General features: G+C 39.4%; 1 pseudogene; it reads left to right on the plus strand.

Annotated features, from left to right (window-relative positions):
• The first annotated feature begins 12,918 nt into the window (after nucleotides 1–12,918).
• Nucleotides 12,919–14,209, plus strand: LOC150012832 (keratin, type I cytoskeletal 18 pseudogene; annotated as a pseudogene).
• Nucleotides 14,210–14,736: the final 527 nt, after the last annotated feature.

The raw sequence follows: 14,736 nt of genomic DNA on the forward strand, positions 1-14,736 counted from the left end.
TCTAATAAACAAAATAAATGAACAAGCAAAACTGAAACAAACTCAGTTACATAGAAATAACTGAAGGTTGCCAGAGGGGAAGGGAGTTAGGGGACACAGTAAAACAGGTGAAGACTCTAAAAAGCACAAATTGACAGTTACAAAATAGCCATGAGATGAGGTGGATGTGCCTCACACACTCTAGGCTTGGTTGGAAGCTGCTCTGTCCAGCAGAGTCTTCGTGACCACGGCGGAACAAACTCTTACCCAGGACACTTTATTATGCCTGATGAACAAACTTTTACCCAGGACATTTCATTGTCTGGGAAAAGGAAGGTGGCTGCCTCTCTAGTGGAGAACAGTGATTAGACCTTCTTCCCTCATGCCTTTTATTGAAGAGGATACACATGAGAGATACAAGGTCAAGATTCACGAATCATTAATAATTTGGAGGTGTTAGGGTTATAGCTAACAATAACAGATTACATGTACTAGTACAGAGGGTACAGTGACCAGTCTGCGTCAGTGTCTATCAAACACCTTGACACCACACTGGCATTAGGTGCAAGGTTTCATACATTCTTATCTAGAGACTGTTTATGTTATACTACAGATAAAGAAAGCAGAGCAAGTTCTAAAGCATAAAAGCATAATAAGCATTTTTCAAATCTAATTCCCATGGCAACCCTCTGAGTGGTTTTCAGTCATGTTCCACACACAGCCTTATGTTGAGACTTAAAGACAAGCACAGCTGGAATGCCAGCGGTAGTCATGCTCAGGCTGGGGCTACAATTCCCTAAACCATGAGGAGTGGTTGCCCACAATGAGGAGGTAAGCAAAGCATAGAAAAAATAGTTCATAATATTGTGATTACTACATAGGGTATTGGAACTCTGTAAAGTATATGATCGTCTAATCGCTAAGTTGTACACCTAAAACCAATACATAATAAAATTTAATACTAATAATAAATTGTAACAACAACTTAAAAAATGGGCAGAAGACCTGAACCAACACTTCTCCCAAACAGACATACAAATGACCAATAGATATATGAAGATAATTTGATCTAAATATTATTTAAAAATCCTCTTCAATGTTCACCCATTCATTTCCATTTCCTCAGGAGTAAGTCAATATTTTAATTAGTTCAGTTTCTGTTATAATGTTTGTTCCTTTGTCTTAGAAAATTCTAGCTAATAAGTTTCCTAAACTTACTAATAAAGACATAGCTTTCATAGTGAAAATCTACATAAATGATGAAAAGTAAAACTGGAAAAGCCAGTGTTCATGCTGCCTGTCATCTACCAGACCCAATAAGAGATGGGGACTGCATCTTTATGGGCGCTTTATTCATATGGTCAGCGATCTGAGAAGACAGTGGGTTTATACCCTAAGAGACTGTCTTAAATTCCATTATCAATAGACCCTTTTTATAAGGAGAAGAAAAATGTAGGTAAGGGGTTTGGAATTCAGGGAAAAAGTTAATCAGATAAAAGCTGAAGCATTCCTTCATCTGTGTCCTGGGTAGTGGTCCTCGTGCCCTGGGCTGTGGTCTTTGTGTCCTCAGCAGTCATCTCACCCTGGAGTACAATGGCTCAGATACCGTCTTGATTGCTTGCAGTCCTCCAGAGGCACAGAGGTGGAACTGCTTATGGTCTCCTGGAGTCAAGCTGGGTCATACCTCCAGTTCCTGAAACAATAGCTTCTTACATACATTGATTACTAAGCTTATTAGTTGTTACCTGAAACTAAAATTTCCCAACATTTGAGTCCCAAATCAGAAGCATGAGAAACATTCACAATAAAACACCAGGGCACAGGACTTGAGCAGCAAAGCAAGGAATTTATCCACAAGTCTACAGAGTCAGGTGCACAGCCAGCCAGGGGCATGCATGCATCAAGTAGAGGAAGTAGACTGGTTATATATTAATGTGATTAGCTCTCCCTCCCTAATGCAATTAGCTTCCCCTCTCCTCTCATTCTCCCCCATTTCTCCATTACTGGTTAATCCATGTTCACAATTTAATGCAATTAACTACTTAACTAAGGGTGTGATTAATTAGGGATAATCTAGTTATAGGTCTATCTCCAACTTATTTGCAAAGTTATCTAGCTACATCTTCCCATTTCTCTGTGTTTGGTGATGACAGTCTTCCTCCTTTTAATCCCAGAGATAAGTGTAAGGAGCTGAGGAATGTTATTTCCTTGCCCCTTTTCATGATTCATCTGTTAACTACTTCCTACTGGTATGAGATCACCCTGGCTGGTTTGGCTCAGTGGATTGAGCGTCGGCCTGCGAGTTAAGTGTCGCTGGTTCGATCTTCCAGTCAGGGCACATCAGAGAAGGAAAACTCTGACTCCAAAAAACCTCCGCTGCCTCGAGGCATACCTCTTCAGGGGAAAGGCTAAGGGAGTAAACCCCGACAGAAAATCCGGAGCCGGAGTCCCTAAGGCGGTTTGACGTTGTAGTCAACACCGGCAACTCCTGCGGCGCACCTGAAGCCAAGCTGTATTGACTCCGTCTTTCCCTTGGATCCTTCAGCTGGGAAGAGAGGGGGGGGTCTGCTGCATGGGCAACAGCAGACCCTCCATATCACCCTGCCCAGGCTCTGTAGCTTCAGCTCCACTGGAGAGGACACTCCAGCGTCATCGCAAGATGTCGATTCAACACGGGAGGAGACAGATACCGTGTCACTCCCGAGTCGGACTGCACAGCCATTCTTGGCAGTGCAGATAGACTCTTAAGATGCTACACCATCGTCTCTCGAGACGGACGGCTGCCGACCGACTGGTATGAGAGTCACTGGCTTCTTTATCCCTTACAGAAGGAAGGTCAAATACAAATGAAATCACAATAGAAACAGTAAAGTAAAACTACAAGATATCAGTACATTAGTCTCCTATTACTTTGAAACAAATTATTATAAATGAGCAGCTTAAAAAAAATGAGCAGCTTAAATAAACACCTACTTATTTGTTCACATAGGTTTAAGTCAGAAGTCCAGCATGGTCTTTGTCAGGATATCACAATTCTGAAATAAAGCTGTTGGCTGGGTAGAGTTCTTATCTGGTAGCTCTGTGGAGAAACTTGCTTCCAAGCTCCTTCTTGTTATTGATAAAACCAAATTCCTCAGGGTTGTAGGATTGAGTAAAATTTGGTTTCTTGCTGACTTTCAGTAGGTCCAAAAGCTGCGTGCATTCTTTGCTATTTGTTTTCCTTTGTCTTCAATCCAACAATGGAGTATAAAATCTTTCCTGTGCTTTGAATTTCTGACTCTCCCATCTCTGACCTCTAGGCCCATTCTTAAAGGGCTACTGTGATTATGTCAGGCACAACCAGATACGTTCCTTATTTTAAGGTCAGCTGACTTGTGACCTTAATTACATTTCTAAAAGCACTTTACATAAATACCTAGATTTGTGTTTGAATAACTGGCAGAATCTGTGTGTATATCAATGCGATAAGGTTTAGGGAAGATTCTATCTACCATAATTAGGTAAAAATTTACAGACTTTGAAAGGAGAACTCAGGAGTTGGGAAGTTGTAGTTTTAGACAACAGTCAATAAGCATAGTAATTAATGCATCTAAAAGCTATTTTTTCAGGAACTGAAGGTATGACCTACAAAAAAAGAAGAACGTGTAAATTTTTTTTCACTCTTCAAGAAAGGAGAGGGGCAAAGGGTGGAGAGATACACCAGAATTGAAGGATTTGTGTTTTTATTGGATTATAATTGTAATGAAAAAGGGCATGGGGAGTTGCAGTTGTGTGGCCCCTGGGCTGTTGGGGGCATTGTAACATTTGGCTGAAATTTTTCCCAATGTTATCTTCTGACTGTGGATGTAGAAATTGGTTAGTCATGTTTTGTTTTTGCTTTCCAGTAATTTCCAGTCCTGGGAACATAAGCTCAGAAGAGTAAAATGGCAGTCATGTTTATCAAGGTCATAGGCCTGCTCAGCAAAGGGTACCCCAAAAATAATATATCTTTTCACAATATAAAACAGTGAATTTCATGTGGAAACATTCTCTTCCTTAATTACACTGAAATTTATGCATTCACATTATAAATACATAGCAAAATTAAATGCAATGTTTTTATGTTTAACAAGAAGTAGATGAATAAAAATGTCAAACTGAACACATAAACACTTTGATTGCCTTCAGAAACTCTAACATAATAACAAGGAGGTAATTTTTAAGATGGTATGCTATAAAAACATCAAGAATGAGAAAATCGACAACAGTGGCATTTGGGAAGCTACAAAGCAGATAGATGAAGAAGATCCATAAACACAAATCTTTATCTGACAGAGAGGAAAACAAAAAACTAGCTTCATTTGCATCACAGATCTCATCCCCAGTAAAGACCTGCCTCTGAAGCTGAGAGTTAGTGATAAAGAGCTAGAAAAAGGAAGTTTGTTTAATTTTTATGCAAAGTTAAACTAGAAAGGGTCAGGTCCTCTAATAAAAATTTTAAAAATGTAATAATAAGACTTCCAGCCAAGATGGAGGCCTAGACACACATGCTGCATCTCCTTCCACAACTAAGAAGGAATACAACTACGTACTTCAAAACTAGAGACAGCCAGAAGTTCCAGAAAACCAAGTTGCATGGAAGTCCAACAAAGAAATAAAGAAGAAATACTCATCCAGACAGGTAGGAGGCGCTGAACCCAGGCAGAGAGGATGTAATGTGGTGGTGTTACAGAAACAGGGGTGTCCAAAAACAAACCCCAGAGTTTGCGGCTGGGGGATGGGGAAAAAGAAGCAGCTTTTAAGATGCCTTTGCATGCCTGGGGCTAGTAGCTAGTATCTTTGTTATGCAAAATGGCTTTGATACTTCCAAGGACCACGAAGATGGGAGGAGTCTCGAACTATGGGATGGTATGGAAGGAGCCTACAGAGCCTGCGTAGGGTTCTGTGAATGGTCAGAACTGGTTGCAACATCCACTGCGTCAGAGGATGCAGTCAGGGATATATAAGCAGCTGCGGACATTTTAGCTGGGGCTCTCTGCAACACCTACTGCATCAGAGGACACAGTCAGGGATATACAAGCAGCTGCAGATATTTTAGCTGGGCTCTCCAGCTCTCTGGCTTACACGCTCTCGCACTCTCGCGCTCTCCCTCCATGTGGTATGGAGGAGGGGGCTCTCCAGGTTGCTCTCTCACATGCGCTCCCTCCATGCAGCTTGGTGAAAGGGCCTTCTCCATGCGATTTTGAGAAGCTAGGTTCTCCACGTGGATTAAAGAAGCTGAGTTCTCCATTCAGTTTTGAGAGGGTTCTCCAGGCTGCTTTAAGAGGCTCTTGCCATGTGGTTTTGAGAAGGAGAAGAGATCCACGTGGTTTGCAGGAAGAAGGTGGTTTGCAGGAAGAAGGCAATTTACAAGGAGGCTGAGAATCCACGCAGTTCTGCATTAAAATCTGGAGGGCACCGTGGCACAGAAAGGACTCCCTAATCAGAATTGAGTGATTGGTAGCTACTGGTAAAGCTGAACTGTGCCTAGGAAGTAGGGAAATTGTGTTTCTGACTTCTATAAGGCTGGCCTGGTTTGGGAGGGGGAGGCAGAACTATGTGTTTGTGGGTTTTTTAAAGAACATAAGACTCAACAGCAGAAATCCACAAATAATCTAAATCTATTTAACTGTTACATAAACAGTTCTTTTTGTTTTTACTAAACTCTAGTACTGAGAGTTGTAATTCTGGCAGCGGGCAATCGGGCCCCTAACTAAACAGCCTGTGGGTTCTGTTGCAATTGGAGCAGCCCAGGGGTTCTGCTACAGTGGTGGCAGCAGAGGTGGCAGTGGCAGGCCAGTGGAAAGTGCAATCACATGTTTTAAAAAGTTGGCAGGGACACTAGATCAGACCCTGCAGCTTATAGTACCAGTGCCGGGGAAAATAAAGCCTCATTCCTTTTGACTGTGCAAACCAGTGGGGTTGCAGTGGATGGAGGAAGAGGCTGCCAGTCTCTCAGTAGAGTCTGATTGTTTAAATGGTCCCCACAGTCCTGGAATGTCTGCAGAACCATCCACTCTGGGAATAACAGCAGGGAACAGCTAGAGAGGTGCCAATCCCATACAAAGTGGGAGAAGTGCCTGGAAAAGGGCTGAGTGCTGAGCAAGCAGCATTGTTCCCTCTCAGACCTCTCCCTGACAAACAGCACCACAATATGGTGAATCAGGTTGCCCTGTGCTGACAAATACTCCAACCCTTACAACAGAACAGGAGCAACAGTTCTGCCTAAGACACAGAGGCAAACAAACACAGAAACCTGTCAAGATGAGGAGGAAGAGAAGTATGGCCCAAAAGAGGGAACAGATCAAGGTTTCATTGAGAGAACTAAGCGATGAGGAGACAGCCAACCTAATAGATGCAGAGTTAAAAACACTGGTGATAAAGATGCTCATAGGCTTGACAGATATGCTTGAGTATGGCAAACACATAAGGGAAGAAGTGAAGGCTATGCTAAATGAAACAAAGGAAAATCTGCACAAAACCAATGGTGAAGGGAAGGAAACTAGGGTTCAAATCAATGATTGGATCATAAGGAAGAAAAGAACAGTCAGCCAGTACAGAATAAGGAAACAAGAATTGAAAACAATGAGGAGAGGCTTAGGAACCTCTGGGCAACTTTAAATGCACCAACATCTGAACCACAGGGGTGCCAGAAGGAGAAGAAGAAGAGCAAGAAATTGAAAAATTATGTGAGAAAATAATGAAGGAAAACTCTCCAAATTTGGTGAAGGAAATAGACATATAAGTCCAGGAAGCACAGAGAGTCCCAAACAAGCTAGACTCAAAAGGACCAAACCACGACATATCATAATTAAAATGCCAAAGGTTCAAGATAAAGAATCTTAAAAGCAGCAAGAGAAAAGCAGAGAGTTACCTACAAAGGGGTGCCTATAAGACTATCAGCTGATTTCTCAAAAGAAACTTTGCAGGCAAGATGGGACTAGCAAGAAGTATTCAAGGTAATGAAAAGCAACCAAGATTACTCTATCCAGCAAAGCTATCATTTAGAATGGAAGGGCAGATAAAGCGCTTCCCAGACAAGGCAAAGTTAAAGGAGCTCATCATCACCAAGCTATTATTATATGAAATGTCAAAGGGACTTAAGAAAAAAAAATCACAATTATGAACATTAAAATGACAACAAACTCACAACTATCAATAATTGAATCTAAAAAATTAAAGCAAAATCCAACTAAGCAAACCAGAATAGGAACAGAATCATAGGTATGGGGATCATTTGGAGGGTTACCAACTGGGAGAGGGAAGGGGGAGAAATGGGGAAATGGTGCAGGGATTAAGAAGCATAATCAGTTGATACAAAATAGAGAGGGCGAAGTTAAGAATAATATTGGAAAGGGTAAAGCAGAAGAACTTATATATACAACCCATGGACATGAACTAAGTGGGGGTGAGATTGCTGGAGGGAAGGGCAGTACTGGGAAGAGGGGAGCAAAGGGGGAAAAAATTGGGACTACTGTAACAACATAATCAATAAAATATACTTAAAGAATGTAATAATAAAAGCCTGAGACAAGAATTCAGTTATATATTGAGATATTACAGCAGAACATAGAAAGGAAAAAAGTAGTATAAAATTGTGTTCTCATGGCTCAGTGGATTGAGTGTCGGCCTGCGAGCTAAGTGTCACTAGTTTGATTCCCAGTCAGGGCACACGACTAGGTTGCAAGTCAGGTCCCCAGTTGGGGGCGCTAGTAAGAGGCAACCACACAGTGATGTTTCTCTCCCTCTCTCCTTTCCCCTCTCTCTAAAAATTAAATAAATAAATAAATAAATAAAATTTTCTTAATTGTATTCTCAGGTAAAATGTACAAACTGCTTCACAGAGTAATCCTCTATTGAGGCAAGAGTTTCCACCTTTTTATCCCTGTAAACAATTACCTAAGACATATCCAAAATTAATCAATGAAAAACTTCCCTTTCAAAGAAATTCAAGTAATAATAGTTACTGAGCAGACAAGAGCAGAAGAATGTTTCATAACAGAAAAACAATATATCCTAAAGGGCAAAGCTGAAAATGCCAATAGTAAATTTGGGAGACAGTAGAAATTATCTCAAAGATTTTATGAAGCAATATTACATAGTAATTGTTGTTCTACTTGGACATAGAAGTTAACATTTTAATTGTATTGAGAATTGTTATATACTTATCTAATATTTAATGTAAAAAAAGATACAGGGATCCTATGTCAGATATCCCCTTTGCAAATATTTTTCCTTAGAGTCTTACTTTTTAAGTTATAGAAATCTCATTAATGAAAACACTTTTTTTTGCCTGCGTTGCAACACTTTAGTAAGAATGCTTAATGTAAAAAGTGATAAAAGTCATTTTTAAAATATAGATATGTATAGGTTAGCTGAAGGTCACTCTGGCATATAGGATGTTCTTATTCTGCCATTTTCTTATTTTTTACTTGGATTAAATTATCTTTGGGAGATCTTTTCCTGATTTATTGCTTAATTTTGTAGAGACCAAGTGAACCATAGCAACATCACCATGTACCAACCCCTGAACTTTATTTTTAACTTATCTGTTTAGCGCATTAATTGTTTTAATTGTAAAATACTTTTATTCTAAAAATTCTTTTATATAAATGTGTATGCATTTCTTCTAGCTTTGAACAAAATTTTTAAACAGAGCTTTCCATGTTTAGGGTACTACGGAAATTTTAATGTTTTGTGATTAGCATCCAATTACAAAACTGAATTCAGGATCAGCAGTTAAAAATACATGTTTAAGGAAGCATTTTTTCAGTTTTTTGTATTTTTTATTTGAGTTTCATGTATATGTTTATAAATGTATTAGCATAGTATCTGGAAATTTGAGCACTTACAATGAAGAATAAGATCAGTTTAAAATAAGAATGATTTAAATTTTAAACACTACTTTGCTTCTTGCATAATAGGAACTATATTGTTTTCTTTCTTTCTCTTTATTTCTTTCTTTAATTCTAGAATAAGGGGAAAGGAGGGGGAGACAGGGAGAGAAACATCAATGTGAGAGAACATCAATTGCTTGCCTATTGTACGTGCCCCAGCTGGAACCAAAACCACAACCCAGGCATATAATGTGACTGGGAATAGAACCTGCTACCTTTCAGTGTATGGGATGATGCTCCAACCAACTGAGCCACACCAGCCAGAGAAGAACAATATTGTTATTTACAAAGTTCCCAATTTATTGATACACCCATTTTAGTTTATCAATATTTTGTACACCCTGGTGTATTCATGTCAACTAAAATGATAATATAAATTAAAGTTCTTGATAATTTGTGAAGTGCATATCAAATTGTTTTCTGTACAACTCTAGAGTACTTTAGAAATATGGCAGGTGAAACTGAAAATAAATAATGAAAAAACACTTAATGTATTATTTAAATAAAATGACCACATGAAGTACAATATAAGAACAGGAAAACCTTTTAAAACCATGTGCCACAAATTTTATAATAACCATTGCTGTGGACTAAACTGTGTTACTCCCAAACCCATATGTTAAGACATTTCAGCTATCCCACATAGCAATATTTTTGCTGATATATTTCCTAAGGCAAGGGGAATAAAGGAAAGAATAAATAAATGGGACTACATCAAAATAGAATTTCTGCTCAGCAAAAGAAAACATTAGCAAGATGAAAAGGGAACCAAATGTATGGAAAAACATATTTGCCAATGGTACCTCAGACAAGAGATTGATCTCCAAAATATATGAAGAACTTATACAAGTCAATACCAAGAACAGATAATCCAATTAAAAATGGGCAAAGGACCTGAACAAACACTTCTTCAATGGGGACATACAGAGGGTCCATAGGTATATTAAAGAATGCTCTACATCACTAGCCACCAAAGAGATGCAAATAAAAACCACAATGAGATACCACTTTACACCAGTCAGAATGGCCATCATCAACAAATCAACAAACAACAAATGCTGGTGAGGATGTGGAGAAAAGGCAACTCTAGTGCACTGTTGGTGGGAATGCAGACTGGTGCAGCCACTATGGAAAACAGTATGGAATTTCCTCAATAAACTAAAAATAGAAGTCTTTTGATCCAGCAATTCCATTGCTAAGATTATGCCCGAAGAATCCTGAAACATCAATTCAAAAGAACCTATGCACCCCTATGTTCATAGCAGCACTATTTACAATAGCCAAGTACTGGAAACAGCCTCAGTGCCCATCTGTAGATGAGTGGATCAAAAACTGTGGTACATTTACACAATGGAATACTATGTAGCAGAAAGAAAAAAGTAACTCCTACCTTTTACAACAACATGGATGGAACTAGAGAGAATTATGTTTAGTGAAATAAGCCAGGCAATGAAAGACAAATACCATATGATATCACCTAATACATGAGACTAATGAACAACACAAACAAAGGAGCAAATTGAACCAGGGGCATGTAAACAAGGAGCAGGGGGGAGGGAGAATGGGGGAGGTGAGAAGTGGGGTAAGAAGGGGAAGGGTCTAGTCAAGGAACTAGTATAAATGACCCATGTACAGGGACAACAGAGGGGATTTATTGTGAGAGAAGAGGTCTGTGTGGTGGGGGAGCAATGGGGGAAAAAGTGGGACATCTGTAATAGAAAAACAACCAATAAATCAAAATTAAAAAGACAAAAACAAAACAGAAACCCCTACCTTTGATGTGATAATATTTGGAGATGAATCTTTGAGAAATATTTAATAATTAAATTTAAAGTAAGTCTCGATGATGGAGTCCCCACGATGGGATTAGTGCCCATATAAGAAGAAACACCAGAGAGCTTGCCATCTTTCTCTCTTTCCTTGTGATGTGATAACACAAGGAGAAAGTGGCCATCTACATCTCAGAAGAATACTCTTATCATAAATCGACCACTGGCATCTTGACCTTGGACTTCTAGCCTCTAGAACTGTGAGAAAATGCATTTATGTTTAAGCCACCCAGTCTATGATATTTTGTTATGGCAGACTGAGCAGACTAAGACAACCACATTTAATGAAGCTCCTGCAGTTAGAACATAAGCAGACAGCATAGTCCAAGGGCTGGCTACCTAATGGTATTCATCCAACGCTGAATTGGTTCAAATATTGAGATTATATACAATCTTTTCTATTAAAATATATGAATCTCCAAGTTCTCTCAACTTACTTTTAATAATGTGTTTATAAATAAAGAATATAAATATACTTTTCTTAAAAACACTGACATAAAAATAGGGAAATAAAAATGTGTTTAGGCTATTTTTAAAATGTGCTACTGTACACATTGATAAAAACAGAGTATGTATGACAGTATAAATGTCACTGAAGAAAAAAATATGTGTAAAGGTGTTATAAAAATGAATTCAAATAATTAAAGTGATATCTTTACATTTAACAAGATTCTGTTCTCTGAAATGCAATAACTAGGGAATATAAAATTTTAATTTTATAACAAATTGTCCTGAGTGGACAAATACCTCTGTTCTAGAAGTTCCACTTGGCATCCCTTAAATATCACTTAGGCAACCCTCTCTAAATTGCTTATGTCTTTAACAAGCCAACAACACAGGTGACAATTTTACTATACAGTACTTAGAACTTTAGATAAAGTTCAAATTTAATTTTAAACTTGGAATAAAGCATTAAAAATAGTTCATTCTGAAACATTAAAAATATAAATTTAAAAATCACATTTTCAAACATTTCTTAATACTGTAAATTTCCCATTCTGCAACTTTCACAGTCAGGCCATCAACAGTTACATAAGGTCTTTAAGCCTCGGTTTCCTCACTATAAAGCTGAAGCACTGCTGTGGACTTTAATTATATGTATGAAGTATACGTGTGTATGTGTGTGTGCTGTGAGAACACTTCCTAGGGTCAAGATGTACAATAACCCCAACAACTGCAGAGGACTGCCATGTGCCCTTTCCTTGCAACAAGAAGTATCTACTATTCTGTTTCTGAACATTATCAATTACTTTTGCCCTTTTTAACTTCATATAAATGGAACTACAAATTACATACTTCTTATATTTCTATTTCTTCACTTCTTAATATGAATATAAGATCATTTATGTTGTGTGGACCTCTGGATTTCTTAACTTTTTAGCTGAGTAACATTTCATTGCTGCTAGAACTCTATTTATTACAACATAGTCAAATTTAAAGTAATGTTTCAGTTCAGAAATTTTTAAGAGATTAAAATGAAGTAATGACAATCTTTACACATGACAGATATTCCAGGCCTCTAATTTATCAAAAACAAAACAACAGAACAAAACAAACAAAATATAAAACCAGAATGACCCACATTTACAGTCACATCTACTGATTGATTTCATTCTCTCCATCAGTACGTTTGTCCTTGCTACTGTGTCAATAATGCATATATTTCCTACCTATGGACAAAAGTCAAAACTATGAGAAAATGATTTTGTAGTTTGTTGTGTACAGTATTGTCTATTCTTAAGATTCCCCAGAAGTTGTTTGTAAGCAGGCAGCAAGGTGAACAGATAGCAGCAATGTGAACATCAGTTAGTCTGCAAGAAATATACATGTTAAATGAGCTCAAACATTAGCTTTGTCACAACAAAACACAGATGAGTTTTAGTCGATCAGCAAATCATGTCTGGAATATTTTATGTATTTCAAGGACACTCTGCCTTAACTTTCCTGGTGTATATCCTCCTGTAGATAATAACTGTTAGAGTTATGGTGATTAGTTGATTTTAGTAATAAATTCTGTGCTTATAGTTAACTAGGCACTATATACTTAGTCTCTCCTTTTCAGAATGGCCTTTTTTTGTGTGTTATCTTCTGTAGTAACTTCTAAAACAATGTGACCCCTTAAAGTAGCAAATTAAAAGAGTATAGACTGCAGCTTCAACCTGAGTCTTGGCTTCTCGCCTTTCTCCCTGAGCAACATGAGCTTCATCACACGCTTCAGCTTCTCCACAAACTACCGGAGCCTGGGCTCCGTGCAGTCTCCTAGCCACCGGGTCCAGCCGGCCAGCAGTGCGGCCAGCGTCTATGCAGGCGCTGGTGGCTCAGGCTCCCGGATCTCGGTATCCCACTCCACCAGCATGTGGGGCAACTGGGGATCCGGGGGCCTGGCTGCAGGGATGGCCGGGGGTCTGGCAGACATAGGGGGCATCCAGAGCAAGAAGGAGACTATGCAATGCCTGAATGACCGCCTGGCCTCCTACCTGGAGAGGGTGAGAAGCCTAGAGGCTAAGAATCGGAGACTGGAGAGCAAAATCCGGGAACACCTAGAGAGGAAGGGACCCCAGGTCAGAGACTGGGCGCATTATTTCAAGATCATCAAGGACCTGAGGGCTCAGATCTTTGCAAATTCTGTGGACAAAGCCCGCATCATTCTGCAGATTGACAATGCCCGTCTTGCTGCTGATGACTTCAGAGTCAAGTATGAGATGGAGCTGGCCATGTGCCAGTCTGTGGAGAATGACATCAATGGGCTCCGAAAGGTCATTGATGACACTAACATCACTCGGCTGCAGCTGGAGGTAGAGATCGAGATGCTCAAGGAGGACTGCTCTTCATGAAGAAGAATCATGAGGAGGAAGTAAATGGTCTACAAAACCAGACTTCCAACTCCGGGCTGACTGTGGAGTTGGATGCCCCCAAATCTCAGGACCTCAGCAAAATCATGGCGGACATCCGGGCCCAGTATGACGAGCTGGCTCGGAAGAACTGAGAGGAGCTAGACAAGTACTGGTTCCATCAGATGGAGGAGAGCACCACAGGGGTCACCTCGCAGATCACTGAGATAGGAGCTGCTGAGATGACACTCACAGAGCTGAGACGTACGGTCCAGTCCTTTGAGACTGACCTGGACTCAATGAGAAATCTGAAGGCCAGTTTGGAGCACAGCCTGAGGGAGGTGGAGACGCGCTATGCCATGCAGATGGAGCAGCTCAATGGGATCCTGCTGCACCTGGAGTCAGAGCTGGCCCAGACCCGGGCAGAGGGGCAGCGCCAGGCCCAGGAGTATGAGGCCCTGCTGAACATCAAGGTCAAGCTGGAGGCTGAGATTGCCACCTACGCTGACTACTAGAAGAAGGGAACAGCTTGGATCTTGTTGATGCTCTGGACAACAGCCACTCCTTATAAACCATCCAAAAGACCACCACCTGCAAGATTGTGGACAGCAAAGTGGTGTCTGAGGTCAACGACACCAAAGTTTTGAGCCGTTAAAGGCAGCAGAAGTGGGGGATCTTTTTGCGGGGCAAGAGGCCAATAAAAAGTTAAGAGTTCATTGAAAATAAATAAATAAATAAATAAATAATAAAATAAAAGAGTTAAAAAAAGATGTGAAGATGTTTAAATTGTAACTTCTACCTAAGCAATAATTTTTGGCACAACGAGGTGGTTTCAAGTCATGGATACTCATAGAGCAAACAGGAGCTTTTGGAAGCTCTAACTATGATCTATAATTTAGTCTATAACTCTTTGAAATTGTGGGATAATCACATTTGAGTAGTCTCATCTCCTTGGGCTCCTCTTGTTTCCGAAAAATCTTAGACTTTTCTTGTTTTTGATGACCTTGATAGTTTTTAAATTTATTTTTTCTATTACAGTTGACATTCAATATTATAGTATACTAGTTTCAGGTCTACAACATAATGGTTGGACAATTATATAATTTACAAACTGATCCCACCAATAACCCTCATGCACAGTAATAATCATACATAGTTATTACAAAGTTATTAACTATGTTT

The sequence above is a fragment of the Furipterus horrens genome, unplaced genomic scaffold (assembly GCF_987537825.1).
Source record: "Furipterus horrens unplaced genomic scaffold, mFurHor1.1.pri manual_scaffold_4, whole genome shotgun sequence".
NCBI classification, from domain to species: Eukaryota; Metazoa; Chordata; class Mammalia; order Chiroptera; family Furipteridae; genus Furipterus; species Furipterus horrens.